This window comes from Nerophis lumbriciformis, linkage group LG23 (genome assembly GCF_033978685.3).
Source record: "Nerophis lumbriciformis linkage group LG23, RoL_Nlum_v2.1, whole genome shotgun sequence".
NCBI lineage: Eukaryota > Metazoa > Chordata > Actinopteri > Syngnathiformes > Syngnathidae > Nerophis > Nerophis lumbriciformis.
Window position 1 is genome coordinate 1,810,001 of NC_084570.2, and position 14,111 is coordinate 1,824,111.

A 14,111-nucleotide genomic window follows, 5' to 3' on the forward strand; every position below is an offset into this window, starting at 1 on the left:
TATTATTATTATTATTATTATTATTACTATTATTATTATTATCATTACTGCCATGCCCCTCTCTCTCCTCCCCTGCAAAACAACCGTGTTTGTGTTTGATTGACACAAAGGGCCCAGCTTTTTTTCTCTCCTTTTTTTAATGCATTTAACAAACAGAATGCAAATCCACAACGCTTCCTTTTTGGTTTTCTCACCCACAAGCGAAGGATCAGGGATTTTTTTTTTTCTTCTCTCCAAAAAACAAACAAAAAGACTGAAAAATACCCTTTCAGATCTCAAAGATCTCACCCCACCCAACCCCCATGGCTTTTATTTTTGTATTATTTAACGGACGTCGTGGTGGATTCTTCTTCTCCAATTTTTTGGGGGGGTTATTCCAACAAAAGACATTTTGGAAGAAAAAAAAAGACTTCATGAAGCTGCACTTATTTGCGAAAGGGAAAGAAAACAAAAACGTGTGTTGCCAGGTGTGACTGAGTATGGACGTACTATTAATAATAATAATAATAATAATAATAATAATAATGCTGCCCTTTCTACGCAGTGTTCTTTGCTAGGTTTTAATAAACACGACTCTGTAAAAAAAAAAAAAAAAAAAAAAAAAAAAAAAAAAATCGGCAATATAGATCACTAGATCCGAATTATTGTCTTTATATTTTTCATCAGAATGATTTCTTTGAATATTTTATGTGGAATAGATTATTCCAAACGGTAATTTATTTGTCTCCCCCCCACTGCGCCCCCCCTGCCTCCCCCCTGCCCATGGATTTGTGTAAAAATGATTTTCTCTTTTCTTATTTGTCCATCTTTATTTTTTTATATTCTGAAGGAGCACAAATCATCACAAGCTGACCGTTGTTAGGGTATATATTTTTGATGTGATCATTTGATTGTAATTTAATTTTCAGTAGTGGTTACCGTACGAGCTGATTGAGACACAATAAATTTGTTAGAATGAAAAGCAGTTAAATGTTGTGTGTTAAATTGTCTTTTTTACTTTATTTTTTGCAACCGACTTAAACAAAAAAAAAAATCCACTTTTTTATTTATTTAGATCTACTGGTGTAAAATATTATCATGCAGGCCCAATAATATCCACAACGTGTATTTTTATTTTATTTAATTTTTTACACTAATATTATGCTTGCAATATTAATGCATAATATTATTCTGTACAGGCTTAATTATCAGCATGAAAATTATAGAAATATTTATTATATTATAACCTAAATTTGGGATATTAAATATGTAAATATGTCACATAAATTAGCAGCTGCACTGCTCCCCATGCAACATATTTTTGGATGATTATTATATTCACCCAAACTTGTTTTTGAACTCCCAGAACGTGTCCTGCCATCGGGGTTGCACGGTTTGAATTTCGCGGATGATTCCCCCCTCACCCCCCCCGCACTAGTTGCCTAGCAACCGAATTCAATGATCACATCGAGAACGTGCATTTCTCCCTTTGTCTATCCGCGTTACCGGATGTGGTGCACATGCGCACAAGTCACGATACAACTTTTTTTTTTTTTTTTTTTAAATCACAAACTGTTTTATTTTGTTTTGTTTTAATCGAACTGAGATGAATGTTGCTTTTTTTTTTTTTTTTTTTTTTTTTTTTTTTTGTTCGATCCCTGCACCTGCAAAAAATAGTGCACGTGCAAATAAGTACGTTCTTGCGTGACGTGTGCACACATATCCCAATCTGGGACACAAAAAAAAGCAAGCTTCAAATCTCATAATGGGTTTTGATCCGCCTATTCTGCAACAAGCTTTGGCTTTTTTTTCATGGCTCTCTTCTCTTCTCTTGGCAGGGGTGTGTGCGGGGCCCTGGGAGCCCACCCCCCCAAAAAAAATATCGAAGCATGAGCTTGTTGTCACACCACTCCTTAAAAACATTTATTTTTTTTATTTTTATTTTTTTTTTGCTTGTATTTTAAAATGTTTCCATATTCTTGCAAAATGGTAATAATCCCTTATTCACATTTTAAACCAACACATCTAAAAATGTCACTGGTATTTCCAAGGTTGTTTTTTTTTTTCTAATGCATGTTGCATTAAATTATTAATTGGTAATATAGTTTAGAATATTTAGATTACTTCAAACACAATAAAAAAAAAAGTTGCAATTTAACATGTCCAAAAAGCAGAGTTTATTTTGCACGCTCAGCAATTACAGATGTGCAATTTATGTAGGCCATCATTTATTATTATTATTTTAAAAAATTAAGAAATATTTGCAAATAAAAAAGAAACATACATCGTCTAGTTTTGGTTTGTCCAAATTGCTTGTTTGATTGGAAAAAAAGAAAAAAGAAAAAAAGAAAACATAACAATTGAAACAAGTAATTGAGTAATATTGACCAAAACCTGGTGTTGTATTAGTACAATATGTATTAAAGTTATTTTTTCCGTTTTTTTTCTAATGCATGTTGCATAAAATTATTAATTGGTAATATAGTTTAGAATATTTAGATTACTTTGAACACAATAATAATTTTAAAAAAAAGTAGCAATTTAACATGTCCAAAAAGCAGAGCTTAGTATGCATGCTCAGCAATTACAGATGTGCAATTTATGTAGGCCATCATTTATTATTATTATTTTTTAAATAATAATAATTATTAGCAAAAAAAAAGAAAGATACATCGTGTAGTTTTGGTTTGTCCAAATAGCTTGTTTAATTGGGAAGCAAATAAAAAAATAAAAAATAAAAAAAAGGAAACACATAACAATTGAAACAAGTAATTGAGTAATATTGACCAGATCCTGGTGTTTTAATAGTACAATATGTATTAAAGTTATTTTTTCCGTTTTTTTTCTAATGCGTGTTGCATTAAATTATTAATTGGTAATATAGTTTAGAATATTTAGATAACTTCGAACACAATAAAAAAAAAATGTCCAAAAAGCAGAGCTTATTATGCATGCTCAGCAATTACAGATGTGCAATTTAAGTAGGCCATCATTTATTTTTTAAATAATTATTAGCAAAAAAAAAAAAAAAGAAGGATACATCGAGTAGTTTTGGTTTGTCCAAATAGCTTGTTTAAGTTGAAAACCAATAAATAAAAAAGGAAACATAACAATTGAAACAAGTAATTGAGTAATTTTGACCAAATCCTGGTATTGTAATAGTACAATATGTATTAAAGTTATTTTTTCCGGTTTTTTTTCTAATGCATGTTGCATAAAATTATTAATTGGTAATATAGTTTGGATTGTTTTTGATTATTTCGAACACAATAACAAAGTTGCAATTTAACATGTCCAAGAAGGAGTAAGAAGAAGCAGAGCTTATTATGCATGCTCAGCAATTACAGATGTGAAATTTATGTAGGCCATCATTTATTGTTTTTATTTAGCAAAAAAAGAAGGATACATCGTGCAGTTTTGGTTTGTCCAAATATCTTCTTTAATTGGAAAACCAATACAAAAAAAAGAGAAACACATAACAAAAAAAGGATTGAAAAAAGTAATATTGACAACATAATGGTGTTGTAATAGTACAGGATGTATTAAAGTTCTTTTTTCCGGTTTTTTTCTAATACATGTTGCATAAAATTGGTAATATAGTTTGGATTATTTGGATTATTTCGAACACAATAACAAAGTTGCAATTCATGTCCAAGAAGGAGTAAGAAGCAGAGTTTATTATGCATGCTCAGCAATTACAGATGTGCAATTTATGTAGGCCATCATTTATTTATTTTTATTTTTTTTAAATATTTTTTAAATAAATATTAGCAAAAAACAAGAAAGAAGGATACATCGTGTAGTTTTGTTTTTTCCAAATAGCTTGTTTAATTGGAAAAAAAAAAAAAAAAAAAAAGGAAACACATAACAACTGAAACAAGTAATTGAGTAATATTGACCAAAACATGGTGTTGTAATAGTACAGGATGTATTAAAGTTCATTTTTTCCTGTTTTCTTCTAATGCATATTGCATGAAATTATTAATTGGCAATATAGTTTAGATTATTTTGATTATTTCGAACACAATAACAAAGTTGCAATTCAACATGTCCAAAAATGAGCAGGAAGAAACAAAGCTTATTATATGCATGCTGAGCAATTACAGATGTGCAATTTATGTAGATCATAATTGTTTTCATTGAATTTTTTTAAATAATTATTAGCAAAAAAAAAAAAAGATACAACGTGTAGTTTTGGGGTGTCCAAATAACCAATTAAAAAAAGGAAACACATAACACAAAAGGATTGAAACAAGTAATATTGACAACTTCATGGCGTTGTAATAGTACAGGATGTATTTAAGATCATTTTTCCTGTTTTCTTCTCATGCATGTTGCATGAAATTATTAATTGGCAATATAGTTTAGATGATTTTTATTATTTCGAACACAATAACAAAGTTGCAATTTAACATGTCCAAAAATGAGTAGGAAGAAACAGAGTTTATTATGCATGCTCAGCAATTACATATGTTAAATTAATGTAGACCATCATTTTTATTTTTATTTTATTTTTATATAATTATTAGCAAAAAAGAAGGACACATCGTGTCGTTTTGGTTTGTCCAAATAGCTTGGAAAACAAATTAAAATAGGAAACACAATTGAAACAAGTAATTGAGTAATATTGACAAAACCATGGTTGTAATAGTACATGATGTATTAAGGTACCTTTAGATTAATAATAATAATAATACAAAAATAAAGCTGTCTATAATAAGAAGAAATAAAAAATAAACACAAGGTCTGTACAAATTGAATAACCTGTTTAAGAAAAAGTGCAACTGTCCATACATGTTATTAATACAGTATATGCGCATAAAGTAACACTTTTTAGGGCTAAATTGCACGTTTAAATCATTTATTTAAACCTCTGAATAGTTGCGTGTTGTGTTTAATTATGTGAAAGTTAATGTACCATAACATTATACACATATTAATAGCTCTAAACTCATGTATGAGTCGACACTTTATATTGTTTTATTGTTTTTAGTTGTGTTCTTGTTATTGATTTTTTTTATTTTTTTTGCTTTGCATGAAAACATGCAGAAAGACACGCGTGCATCTTCTCAGGTGGACTGGCAGGACGTTGAGGCAATGACGTGCACTCTCGGGGGTTTCCTCTCAATAAATGGTGAAAGCTGCACAAGCATGCTTGTGAGGTGCAGCAAGCTTCATTTTCATGTGCATTGCAAAAAAAAAAAAAAAAAAAGCACATCTTTGATTGATTTTGAATTAATTGCATCTTTGCAAACTGCAGAACTTCATTATTGTGCTCATTCACGAAAAAAAAGGCATATTTTCTTCCAATATAATTCAATGTAATTCATTATTTTCAAAATCTGCAGCATATGTATTCGTATAGGCAACATTATTTTAATAATGCTTAATTAATTCAAGCATTATTATTTGTTTTAGGGAATTTTACCAAAACAGCTAAGAATGATTTTTGGAGGACATGGGTGTGCATCTAAATTTAAGTGTAATTTAATTTCCAATTCAACTGATACAGTAAATGATGTATCCAGTGCAGCGATATGCAAGCAACATTAGTATTAAACTGAGTAAAACTCAAATTAAATGATTATTTTGTTCAATTTAGGCTGATGTTTTTTTTTTTGCAGATATAATCTGAAACTAAGCCTTTTTAATTAAAACGCAGCACAATAAATATTTGACCCTGTAGCGCCCCCCAGTGGCCACTTGACCTGAGGCTCCTGGATTCCAAAACCAAGGCTGCTTTTTGATTTGATTGATTGATTGAAACTTTTATTAGTAGATTGCACAGTTCAGTACATATTCCGTACAATTGACCACTAAATGGTAACATCCCAATAAGTTTTTCAACTTGTTTATGTCGGGGTCCACTTAAATCAATTTATGGTACAAATAAATACTATCATCATAATACAGTCATCACACAAGTTAATCATCAGAGTATATACATTGAATTATTTACATTATTTACAATCCGGGGGGTGGAATGTGGTGTGGGGAGGGTGTTAGTCAAGGGTTAAAGTTGCCTGGAGGTGTTGATTTAGTGCGGTTTTGAAGGAGGATAGAGATGCACATGAAACATTTTATAACGCATTTGACTTTAAACTGGTATTTTAGCAAGTAATAATGTGGTGCGTGCGAGACATCTGCAGAATTAACGTCGTCCAAATGCATAATGTTTGATGTTTTCACATGATTTTGTCTGACCTTTAACCTGTTGTTTCTTTGCAGTCAATTCAAGTTTTGGTAAGAGTCAGATGATTCTCACAAAACAAAACAAAAAAACATAACTTATCTTAATATATGTGTATATAATATGTGGTGCAAGTTCACAATTTTGAATAATAATAATAATAATAATATACTTTATTTGTAAAAAAAAAAAAAAAAAAAAAACAACCTCAAAAACAACCTCAAAAACAACCTCAAAAACAACCTCAAAGTGCTACAGTGTATTAAAAAAAAAAAACATAAAAAATAAAAAGATAATAAAAAATGTAAGAAAAATAAAAACTAGAACAGCCAAATAGCTAAAACTAGTATGCATACATCAAAAAAAAAAAAAAGAAGACTTTTTTAAAAAGAAGGGTTTTTAAGCCTTTTTTAAAAGCATCCACAGTCTGTGGTGCCCTCAAGTAGTCAGGGAGAGCATTTCACAGACTGGGAGCGGCGGAGCCGAAAGCCCGAAGAAGAAACCTTAATTACATTGCTGCATAATGTTTGATGTTTTCGCATGATTTTGTCTGACCTTTAACCTGTTGTTTCTTTGCAGTCAATTCAAGTTTTGGTAAGAGTCAGATGATTCTCACAAAAAAAAAAAAAAAACATAACTTATCTTAAAATGTGTGTATATAATATGTGGTGCAAGTTCACAATTTTGAATAATCATAATAATAATAATAATATATTTTGTTTGTAAAAAAAAAAAAAAAAAAAAAAAAAAAAAAGCACTTTACATTGAGTAGACAACCTCAAAGTGCTACAGTGCATTACAAAAAATAAAATAAAAAATAAAAAGATAATAAAAAAACTAAAAACTAAAAACTAGAACAGCCAAATAGCTAAAACTAGTATGCATATATCTAAAAAAAAGAAGGCTTTTTTAAAAAGAAGGGTTTTAAGCCATTTTTAAAAGCATCCACAGTCTGTGGTGCCCTCAGGTGGTCAGGGAGAGCGTTCCACAGACTGGGAGCGGCGGAGCCGAAAGCCCAAAGAAGAAACCTTAATTACATTGCAAAGAAAAGCTAATCATGTGAAAAGATTTAAATAGTAAGAGATTCAATTTTATATGAACATGTATGCAATTACAAGTGATATCAATCAATCAATCAATCAGAGTTTATTTATACAGCCCTTAATCACAAATGTCTCAAAGGGCTGCACAAGCCACAACGACACATCATATGGTTAACATATTTAATTGTTTCTTTCCAACATGTTCGAAAAGGAGTAAAAAGAAGCCGATCGTATTTATTCCTACCTAGGGATGGTGTTCGAAACCGGTTCTCTCGGTTGTTCGATAAGAAAAAGAACCGTTCGGTAAGAAAATAACCGATTCCATGGACTCGAATCCCTTTTTGAGAACCGGTTCCCGTTATCGAGGCCACTATACTAAAAAAAAAGAGTTGGTTCTTTATTAGAATCCCTGTGAACGAATCCCGTCCCACAAGAAATGCCCTATGGGACATCACAGGAAATGACGTAGCTCAGTCATTAGACTGAGCTACGTCATTTCCTGTGATGTCACACAAGCAGCAAAAATAATGGACCGGAAAAAACGCCTCAAGGCATGGCTATTTTATTTTACTGTATATATTTGTTTTTCTGAAAAATCCCACTTAATATACTTTGGGTAACAACAGTCAATATTTATTTATTTTATTTGTTTAGGGGGGTAACAGTCAATATTTATTTTTTTATTGTATTTTATTTTTTTATTATAAAATAAAAGTGAGCTTTTGTTAAACCAAATATTGTGTTTTTTTTCCATATACAACAACCTATCTGGATTCGATAAAAGAATCGATAAGGAATCGGTTCGATAAGAGGATTCGATAATGGGCTCGAACTCGATAATTTCTAATCAAACATCATCCCTATTCCTACCCCTTTTCCACTTTACTAACACATATGTTCATTTCCTGTCCTGATTTTGCGACACAATTTTCATCAATTAAGTACAACAGATCTCTTCGTTAAGTCAGTTATGATTGACATATGAGATAAATGATAACTCATTTTCAATCAAGTTAAAGGTTTTCATCAAAATTCTTCTTCCTTGTACTTTGTAAACACTTTTAGTTTGAACAGCCTGTTTAAGTGGATCATATTAGTAGACTGTTTCACTTCTTGGTTTAATCCATTCCATCATTTAATTCCACATGTTTTTTTTTAATAACGCATTTGACTTTAAACTGGTATTTTAGCAAGTAATAATGTAGTGCGGGCGAGACATCTGCAGAATTAACGTCGTCCGAATGCATAATGTTTGATGTTTTCGCATGATTTTGTCTGACCTTTGCAGTCAATTCAAGTTTTGATAACAGTCACATGATTGTCACAAAAAAAATATATATATATATATTATCTGCAATGTAATATATGTGTAAATAATGTGTGGTGCAAGTTGACCATTTTGAAGAAGAAACCTTAATTACATTGCAAAGAAAAGCTAATCATGTGAAAAGATCCAAATTGTAAAAGATACAATTTTATTTATGCAATTTCAAGTGATGCATCACATAGTTAACATTTTTACGTTTTTTTTTCCAACTATACTAACACATATGTTCATTTCCTGTCCTCGTTTTGTAACACGATTTTCATCAATGAGATACAACAGATCTCTTAGTTAAGTCAGTTATGATTGACATATATAATAAATGATAACTCATTTTCAATCAAGTTAAAGATTTTTATCAAAATTCTTCTTCCTTGTACTTTGTACACTGCAAAAAGTCAGTGTTCAAAAACAAGAATAAAAAATACAAAAAATGAGGGGTATTTTATTAGAACCAAGCAAAATTATCTGCCAATAGAACAAGAACATTCGGCTTGTCAAGACTTTCCAAAACAAGTAAAATGAGCTAACCTCAATTAACCCACAAATATATTACAATAAGTATATTCTCACTAATAACAACTAATAAGTATTACTGTATGAGTACGTATTTTCTATTGTTTCATTGAAAATAAAACAGCAAAGTCCATTTGGCTGTCATCTGTTTTAATTATGAGACACAATTGTGTCAAAGTCATGATTTTTTTTTTGTTCATGCTTGAAGTAAGAAATGATTACTTTAAAAAAGTAGTTTTATACTTGTGAGTGTTGATGACACAGCTTTGCAACAGTTGATATTCTAGTTTCAAGCATGTTTTACTCAATATAGGTCATCAAATCTCAGCAACAAGCTGTAATATCTTACTGAGATCATTTAGGACCAAAACACTTAAAACAAGTAAAACACAAAATCTGCTCAGTGAGAATAATTATCTTATCAGACAGAAAATAAGCAAATATCACCCTTATTTGAGATATTTCATCTTACTTATATTGCAGTTTTTGCAGTGTTTTAGTTCAAACAGCATCATATTAGCAGATTGTTTCACTTCTTTGTTTAATCCATTCCATAATTTAATTCCACATACCAGAGGTGTGGACTCGAGTCACATGACTTGGACTCGAGTCAGACTCGAGTCATGAATTTGATGACTTTAGACTGGACTTGACAAAATGTAAAAAGACTTGCAACTCGACTTAGACTTTAACATCAATGACTTGTGACTTCACTTGGACTTGAGCCTTTTGAATTGACATGACTTGACATGACTTGCTACTTTCCCCAAAACCCAAAGATGAAAAAGTTATTCGGGAGCGCTCCGTATTTTTCATTGTGTACTTGTCTATCAGCGTTGCGTGTGTCAGCTGGTGTGGTCTAGAGCACACCAGCTGTTGTACTGAGCTCAGTACAACAGCCAATCAAATTAGATCTACTTTGTTTTCATCACACAGCATTCATCCAATCAAATTGCAGGACAACCAACGAAGAAGACATGTCCAAACCACACGCCAGTGAACAAAAAATGATACCTAAAATAATTTCGTTTGGGTATAAAAATTACGAGGTGGTCAACACAAAACAGTTTGCAGTATGCAACACATGCGGTTCGAAAATTACTGATGGAGAGGCAACAACTTCCAACTTCGTCCGGCATTTGAAGTTGCACAAAGAACGGTAAGTTTTGAATGTAAGATAACGTTTATTGCTGTGTAGTTAAATCAGTGAGGCTGTAAACTCACTGCTAACGTTATAACGTTATTGCAAACACGGGAATCTGTTGCAGTTCACTACCTTATTCATACTTTTTGTTCAGTGATTTTTTTTAAGCAGGGTTACGTTAGTCAATATATCACACGTAACGTTAGACGGCGGTCAGCAGCACCGCGTATTTTAGCCACCTAAAAAAAGACAAAAATAGTAAAATAAAGGTAAAATAAATACTACGCCCCTGCGTGCACAAATGACTGACAGACTCTTGGCTAATTTGGTCTTTTGCAAATGCAATGCAGCATAGGGCCCTGACATATAAAAAGTACAACTTTTTTGTTATGTTCACGTATATGTCATGTTTTTTCAATGTTAACACTTTTGTACAAATAAGTACATTTGCACTTTATTTTTCAATGTGTTTGTTCTGTAAAGGAATGAGTTAATGTTTAAAATGACTGGTTAATAGTGCTATTATAAAGTGCAATGTCAGCACAATTTTCTTTCCTGCAATTTAAAATGCACTTAAATAAATACAGCGTTTGAAAAGCATACACAATCTGTGTTAATATATTAGTCTGTGGTTAAAAGGACTTGAAAGGACTCGAAACTCAAAATGCAGGACTTAGGACTTGACTTGAGACTTTCCAGTCTTGACTTTGGACTTGACTCGGGGCTTGCCTGTCTTGACTCGGGACTTGACTCGGACTTGAGGGCAAAGACTTGAGACTTACTTGTGACTTGCAAAACAATGACTTGGTCCCACCTCTGCCACATACTGACATACTAAATGTCTTAAATGTTGTTCATGCATACAGATGTTTTAAGTTACGTTATATTTCTCCTCCTTGGTTGATAAGTTGTTTTGTACATTCTGGGTAGCAAGTTTTAGTTTGCTATGTGCATACTTTTAGCTTCAAATAATTGAATTTCAATATTTCCGATTCAATAAATAAATGATTTGTATGTTTTCTATATGTATTATTCTAACTTATCTTTTTTGTAACGCGGTTAGTGAATGAAGTGCACTTTTCTAGTTATTTCCCCACATTTCTGCGCAATTGAATTTTTGGCCACCTAACGATTCGATCCGATTCCTATTCCTTGGCTGACGATTCGATTCAGAATCGATTCTCAGAATGTATTATTATAATGAAACTTTTCAATCGATACAGGAAACAGGTTTGAAAAGCTCGGTCTGGTTGCATGCAGATGGCCTTAAAACCCCCCTTAATATATTTTTAAAATTGATTCTTATAAACAGAAAAAAATATTTATTTTCTAATTAATTTCTTAAAACTTTAGAATCCATCCATCCATTTTCTACCGCTTGTCCCTTTTGGGGACGCGGGGGGCGCTGGAGCCTATTCTCAGCTGCATTCGGGCGGAAGGCGGGGTACACCCTGGACAAGTCGCCACCTCATCACAGGGCCAACACAGATAGACAGACAACATTCACACCCTAGGGCAGGGGTCGGCAACCCAAAATGTTGAAAGAGCCATATTGGACCAAAAATACAAAAACAAATCTGTCTGGAGCCGCAAAACATTAAAAGCCATATTACATACAGATAGTGTGTCATGAGATATACATTGAATTAAGAGGACTTAAAGGAAACTAAATGAGCTCAAATATAGCTACAAATGAGGCATTATGATGCAATATGTACATATAGCTAGCCTAAATAGCATGTTAGCATCGATTAGCTTGCAGTCATGCAGTGACCAAATATGTCTGATTAGCACTCCAACAAGTCAATAACATCAACAAAACTCACCTTTCATGCACAACCTTAAAAGTTTGGTGGACAAAATGAGACAGAAAAAGAAGTGGCATAAAACACGTCCTAGAAAGTTATACATGTAAACAAACTACGGTGAGTTCAAGGACCGCCAAAATTAGTAGGACAAAATGGCGCTCGCCAAATACTCGAATCAGTGAAGCATGTTTAATATAAACAGTGTGCTTTATAACAATTAGGGAGGTTTGTGTCATGTTTGTCCTCCTACAGAAACCATATTAAAACAAAAAATAGATTGTTTTCCCCTCATCTTTTTCCATTTTTCATACATTTCTGAAAAAGCTTCAGAGAGCCACTAGGGTGGCGCTAAAGAGCCGCATGCGGCTCTAGAGCCGCGGGTTGCCGACCCCTGCACTAGGGCCAATTTAGTGTTGCCAATCAACCTATCCACAGGTGCATGTTTTTGGAGGTGGGAGGAACCCGGAGTAATAATATGTTGGCCCTGCGATGAGGGGGCGACTTGTCCAGGGTGTACCCCGCCTTCCGCCCGATTGTAGCTGAGATAGGCTCCAGCGCCCCCCGCGACCCCAAAGGGAATAAGCGGTAGAAAATGGATGGATGGATGGATAATAATAATAGATTTTATTTGTAAAAAGCCCTTTACATTGAGTAAAGAACCTCAAAGTGTTACAGTGTAATTAAAAAAAAAAAAAAGATAATCAAAAATAAACAAAAATAAAAACTAGAACAGCCAAATAGCTGAAACTAGTATGCATATATCTAAAAAAAAAAAAAAAAGTTTTTAAAAAAAAATAAGGATTTTTAAGCCTTTTTTAAAAAGCATCCACAGTCTGTGGTGCCCTCAGGTGGTCAGGGAGAGCGTTCCACAGACTGGGAGCGGCGGAACCCACGCAGTCACGGGGAGAACATGCTAACTCCACACAGAAAGATCCCGAGCCCGGGATTGAACTCAGGACTACTCAGGACCTTCGTATTGTGAGGCACATGCACTAACCCCTGTTCCACCGTGCTGCCCGAATTGGGATGAATAAGAATCGCAATTCAGATGTGAATCGATTTTTTTGTGCACCCCTTATAAATATGGTATATTTAATTCACTGTATTTCAACATAAGCAGTACCAATTGCCAAAGATATTCATTAATTTTGTTTTTATTTAAGTTTACACTCAACTGGCCCTGATAAGACCTCTAAACACCTTCATAAAAATATTAAAACGTATTTATTTCTTGCATAATCTTGTCATATGCAATATATTAGCTTTATATGCCTTTTATAAAGGTGATAATTCGCTGTTTTGATTACAAAGCTGTTTCTATAGTCCCCTTTATGCAGGATTAAATCAAGTAATAACCAAACTACAAGCAGTGAGTTTACATTAACACCTCTCAGTCCATGATCATAGTTCCTCCTATGCAGGTGTCCCTATTATGTTGTCCCAGTTGAGCAGCTGTACCGGATGATGACACACCCCTGCAGACAAATGGATGGTTAGGGACAGCGATGGGGGGGTCAGTCGGTCCTCGAGGGACCCAAAAGTGACGTCTCCCGCCACAGTTAGCAGGCCGGCAGCCAGCTTTGGTCAACGGTCCCAGCAGGCCCGTTTGGCTCCCCGCGGCCGTTAACGAGGTGACAGCGGAGGGCGGGAGGGTGTGTCATGGGGGAGCCAGCAGGGGGGCCCTGATGTATCGCCAGCTCTGATGGGTTTGTCAATATCGCTTAGATCCAGAGTGAAGTGGGCTCGCTGTGAGACACGAGCACACGCCATCGTTACATGCACAAGAACCTCATTCTGTTTGCATGATCCACGTTATCCACACTGTATTTCTTGTTTTTTACAGAAACATTCGCCAAAGTTTGATTCTCAGATCAGTAAGCACCGGTATCGGATCGATACAAGCATGATGGGCTCGATGATAATAATAATAATAATATATTTTATTTGTAAAAAGCACTTTACATTGAGCAAATAACCTCAAAGTGCTACAGTGTATTAAAAATAATAATAATAATAATAAAAAGATAATAAAAAATAAATAAAAATAAAAACTAGAACAGCCTAAAAGCTAGAACTAGTATGCATATATCTATACAAAGGCTTTTTT

The 14,111-nt window shown here is 33.3% G+C and overlaps 1 protein-coding gene across 1 annotated transcript in view; it reads left to right on the top strand.

The window, feature by feature from the left end:
* pou3f3b (POU class 3 homeobox 3b) overlaps positions 1-2,974 on the top strand; it is a 4,672-nt gene extending 1,698 nt beyond the window's left edge. Inside the window, exon 2 of the mRNA XM_061985339.1 lies at positions 1-2,974. This exon is cut by the window's left edge and continues 137 nt beyond it. The gene's annotated coding sequence lies outside the window, so the exon portion shown is untranslated.
* Positions 2,975-14,111: the final 11,137 nt, after the last annotated feature.